The sequence below is a fragment of the Micromesistius poutassou genome (genome assembly GCF_964030765.1).
Source record: "Micromesistius poutassou genome assembly, chromosome: 5".
Taxonomy (NCBI): domain Eukaryota; kingdom Metazoa; phylum Chordata; class Actinopteri; order Gadiformes; family Gadidae; genus Micromesistius; species Micromesistius poutassou.
In genome coordinates, this window is record NC_140275.1 from 2,134,894 (window position 1) to 2,154,041 (window position 19,148).

The window sequence follows — 19,148 nt, forward strand, 5'->3', positions numbered from 1 at the left end:
CAATTATTGCAGTACACAAAATCACACACACACACACACACACACACTGAATCACAAAAATACACAAACACTCATGCACTCATGCACATGCTCACGCAAACACACAACAGAAATACGATGATCCGGTTGATAAATTTGATGCATATTTTTCTCATTTATTATTACTTTATCAAACACAGTGTCTATCCTATTTCAGTCAGTCATTCTTTTTTTTTTATTACTTTATCCTACATGGAGCGTCTATCCTATTCTAGTCCGTCATTTTTGGTTGAATGATTTGCACTTCATAACTAGACAGCGACAGCTGCCCGCGTGCATCTAAAACTCACCGGCCTGCGCGTGTGTCAGAGTACCACTCATCCGTCAGCCCACAGGGGACCATTTTGTTTACGGCGCTATGCTGTGTCGCGTTTCCCCCACTCATCGTGCGTTCAGCTCTCAGAGCTCACCTCTCTGTGACATCACACCAGCGATGATGTTGCCCCACTGCCCTGATCATTGGATGATTATGCGTCTCAGACAGCATTAACTTAATCATGAGCGCTGTCATTCCAAAGGGCGATTTCCCTTGCTGCGGTGCACGGTAGAGTAAACCTAGAGGCTGGTCTGATGGGATGCTGTGATGATATCCCCCCCCCCCCCCCCCCCCCAGCGTCATGTGCTCATGACTGTGACCGGGCCTCTGGGGGAGACGGAGATGATTGCTGGGTGGCCCCCTGTGTGGAGGATTCTATAACGAAAGACCACCATGCCGCTCCGTTCCCCCTCTTCCATTCTGAGTTTAGCAACAGAATTCTCTTCAAGTAGGAAACCCATTCCGGGTGAAGTGACGTGGCACAGTGATGTGTCAAAGTAAAAGCATTTTGGCTTGAGCTCTCTCTGCTTCCTCTGTTTAGGCACATATTTGTTAGTTCATGATATGCTTCAATATTTGCCCATCAGAGGCCTTTGTTTTTGGTGCAAAGAGAAACACACAAATCTAATTACCTGACAATTTTTGCATTACATCCCTTTTTTTCCTTTCCTTGAACAGTTAATTTAAGGACCAGAAACCAACGAAGACAAAATGTTTTGTTCAGACATTTTCATGTCAGCTCATTTAATTGCTCCCTGTGGATGTCCTGGAAGACCTTGTTCTACGCTTCCCCAGAAAAAGACAAACACCACCGAAACCATTAGCTTCTAACTTGATATTGTTGTATTTCAGCCCCTGCTCCCTATCAAACATGCAGCGCTGGCTTGGTAAACAGCCTCGGGGCTGATACTTAAGCCGTATCACAGACACAGAGAAAAGACCATCTTCAATCTTTTGTATTTTTTGACCCATTTCCACAAAAGTCAGCTTTAAGCAGCAGGGTATAACTCACAGAGTGCTCCGCCACACAGCCCTGACATTCAATCCAAACCCAGGACCGCAAACATTGTCAAGTATTCCCCATGTATCACTTTAATTAGGTTTTAGATCAGAAATTATCTATTCTATCTATTCTATTATCTAGTCTATTGGATTGCATATTCTCACAAAAACGCAAAGTCAATTGCTTTTACACATGTACCACTACTGTTTTCTGTTGAAAAACAGTATCACAGAGAATGACTTCCACATGAAAACAGATGGAAAACCCTGCTTGTTTCAATGTGTCATTTAACTCTGTTCGCTTCGCACAAAGAACCTGTTCGATGTCTGTCATCTCCAGGCGGGCTGACACGGGAGCCACCCACCGCGATGCACATGACAGCGGACTCAATTATTCATCTGCCAACGCCATGCTTCCCATTTCACGCTTTCTTCTCCACTAGTGTTTTAAATGAAAACAGGTCAAGAGCAGATACTGGTGTGTCGCTAGTTTAGTTCTGTAAAGTTTAATTTGTTTTTTTTCATCTGACATGTGTGTGTGCTGCCCAACACTATAACCCTTTACTAAATAACACGGGCGAGTGGCCGAGGAACACACACTGCACACACACCCACACACACTGCACACACACCCACACACACGGACACTGTTGAAGTTGATATTATTGACATCAACTGAAGCCTCAAGTGAAGCACAATCCAGAGTGTGAACAAAGGACCAGCATGGCTGAGGGGAAGATAGAGACAACATCAGGGGCCCGTTTGTGAAACTCTCCAGGAAGCCCACAAAAAGGTTATTGAGTCCGAGCACCAAAGTGGCTATTCCATACAAAATTATATCTCGATTTCCTTTAAAAATCGCAATCAAAAGGCAGAGCGGCTGGCGGCGAACAAGGTGATTGTTACAACCTCCATTGACTCCCACCAATATTATCCATAGATAATCAATCAAGTCCCTCCAAATGCATATTGATACGAGCCGAGGAAGCCCATGTTGGGGAACGCAAGGTATGAGGAGAATTGATTTCTCAAAGATACAAATAGACGTCCTTTGAAGGAGGGAGGTGGAGGAGGGGAAGAAACAAATATTGGCACCTTCAGCACAGGAATGAGCTTAGTATTTATCTATCTCTGTGGGACAGCCGATATCATGACAATGTGCTGCTGGGAACATGGTTTAGATGAGCCAGCCAGCAGTATAGCTCTACCGAGGGAAGTTTAACCCGTTGTGCTGCTGAGAACATGGTTTAGATGAGCCAGCCAGCAGTATAGCTCTACCGAGGGAAGTTTAACCCGTTGTGCTGCTGAGAACATGTTAATAATAGATGAGCCAGATAGCACAAGCCCTACCAAGGACATTTTTACCCCTTGCTCACAAACAAACGTTTGTTAAAATTGTAAACTGTTTGATTTCTTTGGGGTTTTAAAAAAACAACGTTCAAATAGATTTAGATGACCTACAGTGACTAAATAGTAGCTGTCATTCCTAAACGAATCGCGGCAAAAGCAGCATTGAATCAAAACATTCAGGCTACGGCTTGTATAACTAGTGTATGTAGGAGGTGCCCACGTGACCAAAAAGCTCTTGCGTATCTTTGCACATAGTTATATTTAGTATATCTTCAGAATATGTGTTTTACTTTGGACTCATATTTCCCTTTATGGTCTCCGCACTGGAGGAGAAGAAGACTCCAGAGGGCCTGGATAGATTAAGAGGAGGGCCCTCTTGATGAAGAGAAAGTAAGCGATGAGCCGCACATTGGACACTTAAAATGGAGACATGACACATGCTGAGTTGTGTTAAACAACATGTTTGGTCCACGTAACAAAGTCCTGTACTGTAGGCTAGTGTTGTCCCGGTTACCGGTGTTGCTGATGTCACCGGTGGGATTTCATTCAGTCATTTTGTTGTTATTATTATAAGGCCTAGCTGTATCGGTCGACTCAAAAGGTATTGTAATATTAATACTTATATAGTGTTCTAGGTTTTCCCTCAGGATTAAGTTTTCCATGGTGGTGCTCCCACTTGCGGCCATAAAGCAACAGGTTTAATAAAGAAGGCTTTTAATAATGAACGTATGAAGCAGCTGTTTTCATGTTCAAACGAAGACTAAATGTATTAGAAGCTCAGCTAATAGGCCTAATAACAGGTTGTTAATTGACCATGAATACAACAGGTGGCCTTGCACCTATTTGCAGGCCCACCCTCACACTATGGAAGCAGTTTGTCCTCTGAAACTATTAGGTTACACTGAAGCTCCACCCTAACCGAGCCGGACTCAGACCGATGAGTGGATCCGAACGCCAGTGGTGTCCATGCAGCGGTCCTACGTGATATTCTAGTCTACCTTTTTGATAAAATAACGCTTTTGTTTAAATGAAGTGAACCGCTTTAGAAATTAAAAGGAAAAAACGTTCAGTTGATAAAAGCCAGAGATCCGCCGGCTCAGATTCAAAAAAGATCCGCACACTGTGCATTTCGCTGTGAACATCCCCTGCTGTAAAAATGTTCGATAGCAGCACAGTCTCACTGTTGTCATTCGCCTTGAGATTCATTAACATAATACAGCATTATATCGATTCTTTGTGTCTGCCTTAGAGCCTTAGAGGTTGGACCCTCAAGCAAGACTTTCACAAAGATAGAACTCTGCTTGTATTGTAATTCAGGCGTCAGGAAAGCATTGATTAACTAAGAACCGGGTGAGGCACAGAGGTCCTGTTCGCAGAACGGACGAAAACTCATCAGATTTCTTACCAGAGGTCTATTTCACCTGTTCACAGCATTCTGTGCATTCAGGTCTGTGCAGGTTGTACATGTAAAGTTACAAGGTTAAAATCCCCCCCCCCCCCATCTGTCTGCTCGCTGAGGCATATCTCGCTAAACTGCCTGGAACACATTCAACAGAAGACAGAACTAGCGTGTAATCTAGGGTGACCAGATTTTCTCAAACTAAAACAGGGACACTTTGCGCGTGACCGTAGTGCACGTGGATGTGAGGTCATAGACTCAGATATCGGGCTCAATTCCAGCACATTTTTTTCATTAATACACTGGATCAGATGTTATAATCCCTTGTGCCAAAATCCAAGGAAAACACATATTCAGAGGCCCTGTCCAAACCAACCTTATAAGCACCAAGGCTACCAAGCTACCAACCAAAGGTGAAAAACACGAGACAACTAGCCCAACTAACAGCAGTAAATACAGCAGTAAGCAGTAAGCAGAATATCATTGGGGTTATCAAGTGGGCACCCTCTTTCACAGGTGTTTCGTTAAGCTAGGCCCACTTAATATAGAGATAAGTTAAACAAAAAAAAAAGTACAAAGTACCTATCCTATCCTATGGCTATCACAGCCTAAAAACTACTGCTAGGACTATTGCTCACAACATAGCTTAATGGGCAAAAATCTGGTATGTTTTTGGTAGGCCTTTTTACACATTTAAGAGAAAATATGGAAATACAATGCATGAGTTTTGTGTGGGACTATCTTTATTTTTATGAATTAGCCAGAAGCTGAAGAAAGATTTGGAAAATACCCCACAAAAATACACATATTTGTTTGTGGAGTGAATCTGCTTCAAAATACATTTGTTTGCTGACAGCCTGCTGCTGTGGAATTGCAGACAGGTGTCATCAAAACTTGCCTGTGTAACAAGCAACACCTTTAAGGTGGGAACGGTTCCTCTCGTCCAAGTATTGTTCATTATGGAAAAGATCCGCTCAACCAAGGAGCATTTGTGCCAGGCAGACACATGGTAAACTGACAAATTAGACATATATTTTTTACGGTTATAATAAGACCACCTTTGCTATGTAATCGCTGATAACAGGGGACATTTCATACTGGTTGGTAGAAACCGGGACATTTTAGCGTCCTGACAGGCTTTTGTCGGGACTCAGGACACGCAACTCAAAATCGTGACTGTCCAGGCAAAACCGGGACATCTGGTGTCACCTTAGTGTAATATTTACAAGCTGTTCAAGATTATTATATAAAAATAATTTGTTATATTTATGCAGCTAACGATTGCTAGCTAGCGAATGAGTATCAAGTACCAGCAACTCACACTAAATTCGACCAATTACTTGAATTGGACCTTGGTAAACATTATTTTTTACATTTGCGCAAAGCATGTAACGTGTACCAATGCTGTGCTGAGAGATTGCGTTTCGACCAACAGTGAACCCTGATCAGTCCTGATGTCGGTTTTCCCCAGAGGGTTCTTTGAATTGGTTTTCTAATTGTGTTACTTTTGCTAGCTTGTTGCTTGAAATGACCTGGACATATCGATGCTGATCGATAATTATTTAAATGAACCTATCAATAAATAATCCCATATCCTCTAACAAATCCTATAATTATATAGTTCACAAATTAGAAAGGCTGGCCAGACCGTAGGCCTACCTCTCTCTTTGTTTACAAGAATCGTACTATCAACCCCTCTCACTTATGCCAGCCTTTCAAGCTACGCTAGTTCACGCCACCCAGCTAGCTGAGCTATGCTAGTTCATGTCGACCAGTTACACAGCCATTAGAGCTACGCTAGCTCACTTCACCCAGCTAGCCGAGCTAGGTTGCATCACAGAGTTGCACAGCAAGTCAGAGTGGACAGAACTTTGTTATTGAGTTTTTTTGAATTCTTAAAGTCTCCCGCCTGCTTACTGGGAGGGGCTCAATCATACACATTGCAACTTTAAAAACCCTTCCCGAATTGCATTTTCAACGCGAGATTCAAAGCCGGTTCCAGAGACGTAACTGTCACAGGATCAGTCGTATATAGTATATTCCGCATTATACTCAGCTAAGGTGTGATTTGGTAAGAAATAAATAGTGTGCAAACTGAAACAGCTTTTAGAAAGCAGCTTACCGGAACATAAACACTGAGCAGTTTTCCATTTCTGGTCAGCTGTATTGATGAAGGCCGCCCGCTGAAAGCCTGCTGTTAATATTTTACTGGCGGAGAGAATGGCAGTAATCACTTGCCCAGTAGGACCTTTCCTATTAATACCTGAGTGTCTCGCACACCACTCAGAAAACCCACAAACATGTACACAACCCGGGTGAAGATGACGAGAATGATGATGAAATCTTTGATAAAACGTGTGCACACTGAAATTTTATGATTGAAGAATTGTGCACTTGTAAAAGTGTGTTACCCTTGGCCAGGCGAGGGTTTTATTCAGTATGAGGCCACAGAACTAGATGGGTTGCTTTCCATTCTCAGAGGTAGGCCCACTCCCTAATCAGCTCATACTCCTGGGAGTGAGCTACACATCTATTTCCTGGTTCCCCCTCGCTCCAGACACACCATTAAGGGTCAAATTAGCTGCCTGACTCCCTCTAAAGCTGCTGTCTGCAATGACACCATTTGGGCCAATTTCACAAAATGTAAATGCTGTGATTCATTCAAGCGTTTGAGTCTTAACATTATATGATGGTTCCTCTGTAGGGTGAGTTTTATCTCAGTATCAAATTGATTAAATTAATTTATTGATGAATCGTATTTAAGTACATGCGTGAGATCACACTCAAAGAAAACTGAGGGAGAAAGAATATAACACAGAAAAGCCAGGGAGGCTAATCTCCAACTAGAACACGTTCGACTCCAGCATGGAAACCAGTAGGAGGAACGCTGAATATCAGAGATGCATCTAATGGGGATCCCATTGGATGCCCTGAAAACACATCCAACCCCAATAGTTTGGTACATTTAGCAAAATTGGAAGGGAATTTACTTCAAGCATGAATAGGGGAGCTTAGTGCCTTTTAGGCACTGAGGACATCTTGTTCGGCAAGATAAGTACAAGCTGTTGTTTGAGTTTGTAAAAGTAAAACTTAAGCCCTGTATCTACACAGCCTCTGTTATCCCACTTTGTCCCCAAGACAAAACAATAACAAGAAGCCTATACAATGCCTGGAAAGGAATGTGGAAGGAATGAACTTTAAACAAAACAAACTACAAACTCTTTGATAACATTTGGTTGCAATTAAAAGTATACTACAGTAAAAGCCAGACAAAATCCAGAAGCATTAACCACCTGGAGCAACGTTTTATCACAAGCGGGCTGGTGTCTGATGAAAAGCTTCACAGCACAGTGTTCTTAACTCCATCACCGAGGTGCACGTACCAACACCTTCCAAGGTGCGGATAGCAAGGCTACGCATCAGGGCTGTGAAATGCAATATGTGCGTGGCACAGGCCGTCCAGAAAGAGGCCCAGACATCAGAGTAAAGAGTAGAATAAACGCGCTGTCAGGAGCTGCGTTAAGGTTAGTCCTCCGGGGTCTAGTGCCTCTGTTGTCGTCGGCCCTCCCAGTGTTCCCATCCGGAGATGTGCGCACTGAGGGACATGCTGAGGGAAATGTGCAAATGTCTTCAGGATGAATGCCATCGCGCGAGGTGAACGTCTGAGGCAATAGAGGCTTTGCGATACACTTGTTTATTCTCGGAGTCAGGTGGCGGTGCGACCCTATTGTACTATTTTGACTAAAGCTATTCCATTATGTTTAAGATTCAACTACTGAGTGCACTGATAGAATAGAGTCAAATAAATAGCGTAAGTAAATGATCATCAACCACAGAACGTACACCTAGCCAAAGACAACAGTGCCACATAAATGCGATGATCTGCGTCCGGATCCGCATGTGGGCAAGGCTTCACGCTGCTATGTGTCGCCATTGGAGCAGCGCCGGGAGAGACACTGTCTGCAGGTGATTGTTATTCCAAGTTATAGGGACTACATTATGAAACAGGCTTTGGGGACCGTCCTCATCATCAGCCCTGTGCACATGCCCATTAAAGATGCAGGGCACCACTTGTTTTTCTCTGGCAACACAACAGGAGTCAATGCGGCAGACGAGCCACCACTGACAGCAAAACGGTGACCTGAATAACACAATATAAACACAGCGGTGGAGTCGGCTTCCATTATGAATTAATACGGGGGGATTACCTGCCAACGTGGAGGAGTCCCGCATTGTGATCGGGGGGCTGGGGTTCTACAAAGGTACCGGTCAAATGTCTCCCACCCACTTAAATACACCGCAAAACTTCTAATAACAAGCAGCCAGGATCTGTTTATAATTGTTGTTTTTGGGGGAGGAGGGGGTTTCCCATGATGATATACTCATTAGATGTGAATCAGCCTCACAAGTCACGCTGGGTGTGAGAATCTTCCCCAGACATCCGTCAGGGTAAATGACACTCGAGCGACACACTTTGTGCCACTCGACCCGACCCAGAGTCGCCAAGGTGATGCACATGGGAGACGATGTTTACATTTGTTTTATAGCCTTTGCCTTTTAGTATTTTTAACAATTCTTGTAATAATCAGTGTCTAAGTCTTCCGTGTCGTAATTCCTTGATCTTTTGCCAAGCTTCGGGGTTGGCGTGGTAACGACGCCGGCAGATTTGAGGTAAACACAGCTGCTCTGAGAGGGACACATGTAGCCCTCGGAGCGCGGCGTCGGTCGAATGATGATGAAAGGTGTAGAACGGCGTCTCATTGCCAACGGCCCCCTGGGGGGCACTCAGACGCCGGGCGGTCTCTCTCTCCATTCCAGCCCTATTCGCTGGAAAACAAAGAAAAAACCCAACACATTGGGCACCGGGCAAGCACACACATATTGTCTGGTGTAATTCTAACAATCTCGTTTAACTCCCATGAATTATTGATTAGACACAGAAAAGAATACAGAGAATTGCGAGTCAATATTTAATCAAGCGACACAGCCCCTCTCTTCCGATGGAGGAGAGAATAGGTCTTCATTATTGTTGTAGCGGAGCCAGCCTATTCCTCCTCCCCATTGGCTCGGAGTTTCATCATGCTTACGGCGAATGACAAAGGAGACAAGTTATCTTATTATATCTCTAGCTGAATTATACATGTGATTCAGAGACCTACTTTAGCTCTGTGCAGACGACACTGTACACTGAGCCGGGCACAGGCTTTCGTCATGTGCAGTCTTGACGAGTCAAGTCAAGTCCATTTTATTTGATGCGCCCTCAATCAGACTTACAGTCTCAAAGAGGCTCACAGGCCATGTGTTTGTGACAAGGTGTTGGCAGGTCTCTGTGATTGAGGTTCGCTCTAGACATTCTATAAGACGGTCACGAAGTGTACATGGGTGTGAGCGAAGGCTTGATCACATGACTGCTTTTCAATGGCCGCCACAATGAAGAAGGGCAGAACAGAGTTTGTACAGAGGTAAAACACTGCACTCGGCGACGATGAAGGTAAAAAAAAATAAAAATAAAAAGCGAAAAATGTGATGTATCTCTAAGCACAGACTCGTCTGCACAAAAACATTATCTGCATTCAAACTGGCAAACAAACAGGTTGCCAAATGCAACAGCACTCTGTTTGCTTTAGCACAATGAAAATAACCAAATGTCAATATGTGTGATTATCTGTGTTGATATTTGCTAACTATAATTGTCCATGTTTTCCAGCATGAATGCGTTATATCATTTATATTCATATATTCATTCAAAACCAACGTATGACTTTGTTGATAGTAGCTGTATAAGCAGCATAAGCATTGTCTTTTCGCTAACTTCCTGATATTAGCATTTTTTAACACACATAAACATCAGTTTGTGCTTGGGCGGTAATAGTTCAGTGTTGCATTTCATTTCCCATGGCGTCAGTGTGTTGGAGTTTGGTATGGATGTTGATGGTTTCATTGGATGGTTGAGTTCCTTACAAAGAACAATACTAAAGAAGAAACTATCATGATTATCATCATTGCTGTGTGTTTTTGTGTGTAAGACATGTGTCAGCTATTGCCTGGTGTTCTGCAGACTTGGTTATAATGAAAATGAGCTCTTTGATGAAACATCTACTCACTGAAATTTTTACGATTGAAGAATTATGCTTGTAAAAGTGTGTAGCCCTTGGCCAGGCGGTGGTTTTATTCTGTATTAGGCTTAGGGCTGGGCGATATGGCTGAAAACTGTATCACAATATAAGCGTTTCATATCGGTCGATATTGATAATTATTGATAAAAAAAACATTTTTAAAGGACCAGGAGAAAAATATAAACATAAACATTGTTATTTTAAACTTAACCTTCCCCTGATTGTAGGCAGACAGGGAAAAGGAATGTCAACACAACCATGGAAAACTCAAATAAATATAAACATAAGTCTGAATGAAAATGAACATCACAATGAAAACTTAACAATAATCAATTATAAAGTGCTCAAAAACATGTGCTACAAAAAAGTGTTCTAAAAACATTTGCAGTGTTAAATGTAAACATAAGAGATATAATGAGATCACTATTGCATTACTTGGTAGGTGGATTAAAGCTTATCTTCAACCTGGAGTCCCTAGAACATGGAACATATGGATGGAACATTGTTGTTGGGACATGGAAATATGTCCAGTACTGTCATGAACCATCATCCATGTTGTAAAGATCGCTAGTTAGCATGTTTGCTAACTAGCGATTAGCGCCTATTAGCGATTTTGTTGTTATGCTTGCTATCCATGTTATAACGAAAATGCCTACATTAAACAGAATAATGATAATGCCATCAAAGGGGGAAATGGGACATGGAGATATGTCCAGTACTGTCATGAACCAATGCTGGCCGCGGCGCCTGAGATCTGAGAAGAACTATCTTCATATATATTATTTACAATTTCCTCACTCGTTGCGGTAGCCTACTCATCTCAACTCACAACTCACATCGCGCTGTTTCTGTTATGAAACACACACGCAAGACGAGATGGCGCAGCCAAACTTGATACTGTTACATGATTGGCCATTGGCGTGTCACTCCATACGTTGCTCTCCACAGGTATCAGAGGACGTGCTCCGTTAACTTCCAACGAGGAAAAAAATTATCGAAACCTTCTATCGAACGCATTTTCTATTGATATTGATTACGTGTCTATCGCAATACATATCATTATCGTTTTATCGCCCAGCCCTAATTAGGCTACAGAACTACCCTGGAAACCCAGAGTTCTCGCGAGAGCACAATTTGAATATTCTCAGTGAGTCACTCTGGGAACAAACAATATACTCACTCCCCGATTCCCCTGGCCCAGAACATTAACCGATCACATCGGTGTATCTGGTATAGGCGGGCCAAAAGCGTTGCTGTTCTACTGACAGGATACGGCAAGAGTCTTTTCTATTGGTTAGCTCTGCTGGTCTAGATACCTTGTATTCTTCTGATTGGTCGTAGTGTTATCCAATTGCGTGCAGTGATATTTTCAAATGCATGCTTGGTGCCGCCCCTCGAGTTGGGCCATTTTCATTACTCATTGCCAGACCCTACAGCTTTCTAGGGGTCTGGATTTCCAGGCTACTACAGAACTTGATGGGTTGCTCTCCATTCTCAGAGGTAGGCCTACTCGCTGGTTAACCTGGTTTCAGCAGTGCATGGGAGGGTGGCAGCGTTCCAGGTTGGGACGGGTTGCCAGGATGCGGGCCCCTGCCCTCCAACCGTGCTGCAGGGGCCACACGGTGAGCCCAAAGCCCCCTACAGAGGCACTTCTGCCCTGGTAAAGGTCGAACGAGGTTTAAACTTAATTAGAGAGAGAGAGTGAGGGAGGGGGGAGAGAGAGAGGGAGAGAGGGGGGGAGAGAGAGGGGGGGGGGGAGAGAGAGAGAGAGGGGGGAAGAGAGAGAGGGGGGGAGAGAAAGAGGGGAGGAGAGAGAGAGGGTGAGAGAGGGGGGAGAGAGAAGAGAGAGAGAGGGGGGTGAGGGGGAGAGAGAAACAGAGAGAGACCAGGTTCTCACTTCATCCATGGTTCACTGCCGGTTAATCTTTGCCAATCAAAATGTTGTAATTTGGTCCACGGACCACTGAACTGTTTCTCTGAAAAATTAGCAATCAATATTTTTCCTAAAATTTATTCTTGGGGGCGTAATGGAAAGATTGTGCAGTGTCGGGATGTTTACAATATGAACAAGCATTTAGGGAAATTCGAACAGCAATAAAACATTTGTTTGTTTGACCTGGATGTTGCTAATGTGAGACAATAATTTAATTGATTTGCAGAATGTCTGTCGAATGTGTATCACCTCCCCTCCAGTCAACAGAGAAATTGTTGTCACTCCTAACCTCTAATAAAAACACACCTTAGAATTTGCTAAACAGTGTATTGTCTCACCACGAACCTATCCTACAATGAGCAAACAGCTGAGTTAGAGAATCACTCTTAGAAGGATGTTTGTGTTCTACTGAGGATCCTCTTTGTGCTTTGAATAACGTTTTGTATGTGTCCTTGGAGCTCACCAAGTATGTGTGTGAGTGTGTGTGTGTGTGTGGGGGGAGATACTCTCAGCAGAGTTCACAAGGTAGTTAAAACACAAACGACTTTCTTGTAGCGGCACTTTGACACAATGTTGTTGTCATTATTTTACTAGTTTCCAAAATGTTTGGACCATTTGTTTTCCCAGAGCAAAGGCTCCCTCGGTTGAGCAGGGGGGTTCAGGGTTGACAGAGAGTCCAGGCCCTCTTTGTGTCGGCTGCACATGAATAATACAGCCTCTCGCAGGGTAAGCTAAGGTTATCTCCACCGTTCCGAGCACTGAGGGGACACCAGACATTGATCACGGCGGCAGGAGACACAGTCAGGAGGACACACCCTGCGCTAGTAAATAGTGTTGTCTCCTTCTCGCTCTCTTGGGCTGTCTTGGGCTCTCTCTCTCTCTCTCCCTCGTAGACCTTTCGTCTCTGTTCCCTTGTTCATCTGGCTGTTTCAGCTCACTGTGCTTTATTCTATTTAACTATTCCTCTAAATATTTATTGTTGTCCCTCTTCTGTTTTATTCTATAGCCTTCTCAAGTATGACACACAGACACACATGCAACACACACACACACACACACACACACACACACACACTCCCTCTATGATCTCCATTCTCCCTCACTGTCTACCATTCTCCTGATACATATTTTCTTTTTTACCACATTTGAATCACAACTCACCCCACTGAATCCACACCTACTATACACCCTCACACAAGAACATCTGCAGTGCACTATATTTACTCATACACACACATCGCCCCCAACATCTGCACCACCGCGAGGGAGAGAGAGAGAGAGAGGGAGATAAAGGGAGAGGGAAGAATAAAGAAGAATCAAACTAGGCCGAGTGGGAGCCTGCAGCAGCTCCTGCGATGAAGGATAATGTGGGCTTGCTCAGTGCCGTACTCTGTGCTCACCCAGAACATGCTGGCCTTGCACAAGCACTTGGACGAGAGGAACACTGGGCCCTTCCTTCCTCGTCTGATGGTGGTGGTGTCAACAGAAACTCAACCGACTTAAGCAAAGATAACTCTGGACTTGTAAACACTTCTCTTAAGCACGGCTGTTTACCGGCTATGCACATAAACACCCCATCAATGGACCAATCAGGAAAAATATGTTGGTGTTTAATTGAAGTTAAATTATGTTTTGTTTGCTGCTGCGCCTAATGGAAAGATAATATAATAATATTTAATTTGTTGACGTCTAATAATTTAAATAATCGATTTCATTATAAAGACGAATGGTGCTATTTAGTCGCTTGGGAATTGACATAATTATAAAAACCCAGGCTTTTATTCTAATCTCTCATGCATTAGCCGCTGGCCGTAGAGGCGTGGGCATCATTTCACTGACATTGAACCTAATTGCGGTCTCCCTATGCAGCACAACATGATCTGCCTGCTGCCGCTGCTAACTTTATTTCATGTGATTGCCTTGAGTTCCCTCGGTGGGGTCCCTGAGAGTTCTAGCGAGCCGCTTGTAGCCTCGGCGTCTTACAGCCTACCGATATTAATGTTGGCGGTAATCTCAGCGAGGGTCAGCGCTGCTAAAAGCCAGTCACTCACACATCAATCACTCCTTCTTATTAACACGCAAGGGGGGCACCGTGTTTTCAAAACTCTATTCATTTTCTAATTGAATCCCGTCACCTTTTATGGAAGTCTATCAAATGATGGCGAACTCAAAGGGCAGCGGCGGTGGGAGTGGAGTGAATGCTGTGTTCTTGTTGTTCAGCGCGGCACGGGTAATGATGTTGATCCCAGGGCTGACATTGTGACATGGTTAGGCGCACAAGGCCACGTCTGTGGCGGTTCCAGGCTTTAGAGGAGAGATTCTATCCTTTATGACGTCCCCCCCCCCACCCCTGATATGGAGAGCCTCCACTCTGAGTTAGAAGAAGCTCTTTACTGTCACCAACAGAGGACATTGATCCCCTCTCCCAGCAGAGCGGGCGGTACAGAGACGGCGCCGACATGAGACAACCTTTTATCTTTTTTAAATGAGGCCTGGAACAATACTGACTGACAATTCAATTAAAGAATCACCAACTGTTATGCTCAAAGTTTGCAGCGATAATTAGTAATATGAGAGAGAATAAACAACATCAGAGTCTCTTGTTTAGTTGTACAATGTGGATGCAGAAGAATACAAACAGATAGACAGATATACAGAGAGACATAGAGACAGAGATACAGATAGATAGATAGATTGATAGATAGATAAATATATAGATGCATAGATAGATAGATAGTCATTGAAATATAGATAGATAGACAGATAGATATATACACAGACAGATAGATATATAGATAGATAGATAGATAGATAGATAGATAGTCATTTAAATAGATAGATAGACAGATAGATATATACACACAGATACAGACAGATAAATAGATAGATAGAGTAGATAGTCATATATATTGACTAACTAACCCTATTAATAGACAGACCGACAGACAGATAAAAGATTGATGAATAGATACATAGAGATAAAGTAGAAATAGATAAATATATAGATGAATCTCGACTGACAGCCGGCCCTCAGAAGGACTGGCAGAATTTTGTTGTTTTTTTTGGTCCAGAAAAAGATTGAAGGCTTAGAAAGAATCAGCAGTGAATGATTTGACATAAAAAGCACGAAAATGAAATGAGCATGTTTTTTTTGCACAATCATAACCAAATATAGCCCACATCTTTTGCCTCCCAGATCCCTTTTTGACGGCTCCTGTCTTAAACCGTACGCGTTGTGGAGAGAGGCATGTTCTCGGCTTCTCTAGTCCCGGTGCCAGCGTCTGGGCCGGATTACGGTTCGGTGCCAACTGCCAATGTCCAGAGATTTGGCAAAGATGCGTGTGACATGATGTTCTTTGTCAGCGTCGCACACACATCCATGATTTCACCACTGTGGCTGTGTTTGTGCAGAGCAGCTTGCACAAGCTTGATAAATCCTTTAAGCATCTGATCACATCGAAATCCAGAGTCATTTATTGCCGGTCCTAGCAAGGATAAAACGCAAAAAAAACAAATGGATGGTTATTGGAGCAGCACAGAGCCCGATGAGGTAACGTCAGTAATACATGACCTGGATGGGTGCTGATGGGAACGAACGTCGTTTGCCACCTCAATGTCGTGCCCCACTGTGACCACGCTCATCCAGGCGTTCTCACGGTCCTGTTATGAATATCATCATTGTGTTCGGCGTTCCAAAGGAAAACACTTCTATTTGTCCCAATTTCCCTACACAGAGTTTCTCAAACACATCTCACAGCGAGATACCAGCTCTTATTTCCGTGGGCTTTTAAGTATTTAGAGAGAAAAATAAAATCTAAAAAAGACTACAAAGGAATGCACAAGGTGGATCCTGAGTTCAAGACTGAACCACAAGCTAATCCAGAGGCAGACACTCCTCTCACATCATACTCTGGGAAATAACCAAATCCTCACAGGGGGGAAAGAAAGAGATTACACTGAGCGATCCATGGCATGTTACCTCGCATGTGGACAAACCCACCATCCAGAGGCTTCCTCCTGGGCTGTACTTCCATAGCTCCTGCACCGTTTATCCCTTCCCCAGTCCAGCTCCCAGTGATCAACCTGCCTGGCAACACATCCCACCACTCCCCACCACTCCCCACCGGTCCCATCCCCGCGATACCGAAATGACCCGGTTCTTTAAAGCTGGGACCTTTTCAAAGCACAGCGACTCTGAGTCCATTAATCTGGACCCATCCCTGATGTAGCCCTTATGTACGGCTTGTCACGGCGACAGGGAACCCTAAAGGACCGCAGCCCTTCACACAAGCGCGGTGACTTTGGCCATGATGGATGGTCATGTCTGTGCTTCCCCTCAGCTGATATTGCGCAGGGGTTGCAGAGTAGGGTCACAGCTGACCCCAGACCAGCGCTCCCGTTCACCAAACATCTGGGCAACCTGGGAGACTCAGCGTTAAGAGACGAGGACAAGGTCATCATTTTTCAAATGTCTTCTGCTCCCTGCATTACGGTCATATTCACAGCTACAACTTAAGCTATGTTTGCCCCGTCCAGTTGTATATTTACATTAAGGCAGGGCTGCCAACTTTTGGGTTTTCGCTGGCGTGAGATTCTGTAGAATCTTGTAATGCATACATACATGTGAGCGTGTGTAAGCAGGCAAAAACGTGTGTCACACGGTGAAACCGTGTGAGTTGGCAGCTCTGATTAAGGGCATTTAGCAGACACTTTTATCCAAAGTGACTTACAATAAGTACGTTTGTCAGAAGAAAAATAAATAACAATATATATACAGTTCATAGAACCAATTGCCAGACACTTGCCAGACACCAATTGCCAACAATCGTTGGGTTAACCCATTCCCTGTATACAACAAACATAGATAGGATAAGATGCTACACAATGCTAAGTACTATTATTAAGTGCGAGGACATACAACATACATCAGTGCGTTCATTAAGTACCAGGAAGTACCTCATACAAGTGGCTGAAAGGGGTCGGAGGGGGTCTATTTAAAGGGGTAGTTCAGGATTTTGGACATCGGGTCTCATTTCCAAGTGAGCCAGTGTGTTATTTATCATTGGAGACCGTTTTCAACACTTTTCATTCAGTCCTTCTAGTTGCAGAAATCGCTGGTGCTAGGCTAGCGCAACTCGAGGGGAACTGCTAGCCTGCCAATAAAAACAATTTTACCCACTCCAAAGTACACCCGATGCAAACCAATTATAATGCCCGACTATCGATGTAAATGTCTGTGTTGATAGAATAATATTATAAATAAAACTATCCTTGTATCGCAATGATCACATTACATTTTGGGGGACTACTTTCTCAGCAGCGGCGGAATTTGCTTTACTTAATTTACTTTGCTCCGGTGTAGCAACCAATTCACTACAGCAGAAGGTAAACAGAGAAGCGCACTCCAGGTAATATCAGTCTGCCGCTACCGTAGCTTGCTTCCAACTACAGGGATTATAAACTAAATGCAATGCGATGCAAGGGTAAGTTTATTTCTAACACTATTCTATCAACACAGACATTTACATCGATAGTCGGGCATTATAATTGGTTTGCCTCGGAAGTGGGTAAAACTGTTTTTATTGGCAGGCTAGCAGTTCCCCTCGAGTTGCGCTAGCCTAGCACCAGCGATTTCTGCAACTAGAAGGACTGAATGAAAAGTGTTGAAAACGGTCTCCAATGATAAATAACACACTGGCTCACTTGGAAATGAGACCCAATGTCCAAAATCCTGAACTACCCCTTTAAGTTATTCCAGCCGTATATAAAAATATACTGTATGTGGGCGATCAAACTGTAGCAAGAAAGGTAGACGAAATGCAGTAACATCTCTTCAGAAATGCTACACTAAACTACTATTTTATTTATGGTAATCTGATTAAAAAGGGATAAAAGCATGTGCTAAGTGCATGACGGTAAAAGTGTGTTTTTCTGTTGTTTGCGCTCCTCGGTGAACACTGCCACCCCTCGACAGTAGGGGGCAGGCTTGGAGAAGCTCTCAGCATGCCTTCCGTCAACCACCCTTCTCTCAGACATCTAGACCCACCCCAGAGATTGTGCACACAAGGTGGGTGGCAGGCAGCAACCTGCCCTTTTTTTATTCTCTCTCTCTCTCTCTCTCTCTCTCTCTCTCTCTCTCTCTCTCTCTTTCTCTGACACACACTCTCTGTTTCCGTATCACTCTGTTATTCATTCCACTCTCCATCGTTCTGCCACCCTCTCTCTCTCTCTCTCTCTCTCTCTCTCTCTCTCTCTCTCTCTCTCTCTCTCTCTCTCTCTCTCTCTCTCTCTCTCTCTCTCTCTCTCTCTCTCTCTCTCTCTCTCTCCATCCTTCTCGCTCTATGTTATCTCCCAGGGTGTGGGGGCTGAGCCAATGGGACAGCCCTCAGAGTTCCTTCCCAGCCCTCCAGCAGTTAATTGCAGAGGGAAGATATATGAGGTGCAGAGCCACTAAAGGACCATCCCAGTACCAGCGTGGGCATGGTGGTGGATGGAGATAGAGAGTGCTGGGCATGTAGGCTCGTTTCACTGAAAGAACGAAACCTAAACAAGCAACACTCCTTTCACAAATCAGGAGAAGACACGTCACAATTATTTCGAAACCTGGCAATTTCTTTGAAGAAGGAACCCAGTGGGAACAAGAAAGTATCAACTTATCCATGTTGTGAACAAGTGAAGCAGACGCCAGCTGATGCTGGTAACATGCAGTCATAGCTCCCCTGTGCAGAGCAGCAGCCCTACTGCTGGTAGTGCAACAGCGCTGAAGCAATGCATAGCATTAGAAACGACCACTGTGCCAAAGTGTTTATCTTCTCTTTAAGGAGCGGGGCCATCATCCACTCTCAAGTCACTGCATCACTTTCTCCCCTCCCTTCTTCCCTCCCTTCCTTAGTCTCTTCCTTCTTCCCTCCCTTTCTCATTCCCTCCGTCCCTTTCTCAGTATCTCCCTTGTTGCCTCCCTCAATCCCTCGTACCCTTCCTCCCTCCCTCCCT

The 19,148-nt window shown here is 44.0% G+C and overlaps 1 pseudogene across 1 annotated transcript in view; it reads right to left on the bottom strand.

Moving 5' to 3' along the window:
- LOC311343942 overlaps positions 1–19,148 on the bottom strand; it is an 80,763-nt pseudogene that overhangs the window by 61,229 nt on the left and 386 nt on the right. The gene's annotated exons all lie outside the window — the stretch shown is intronic.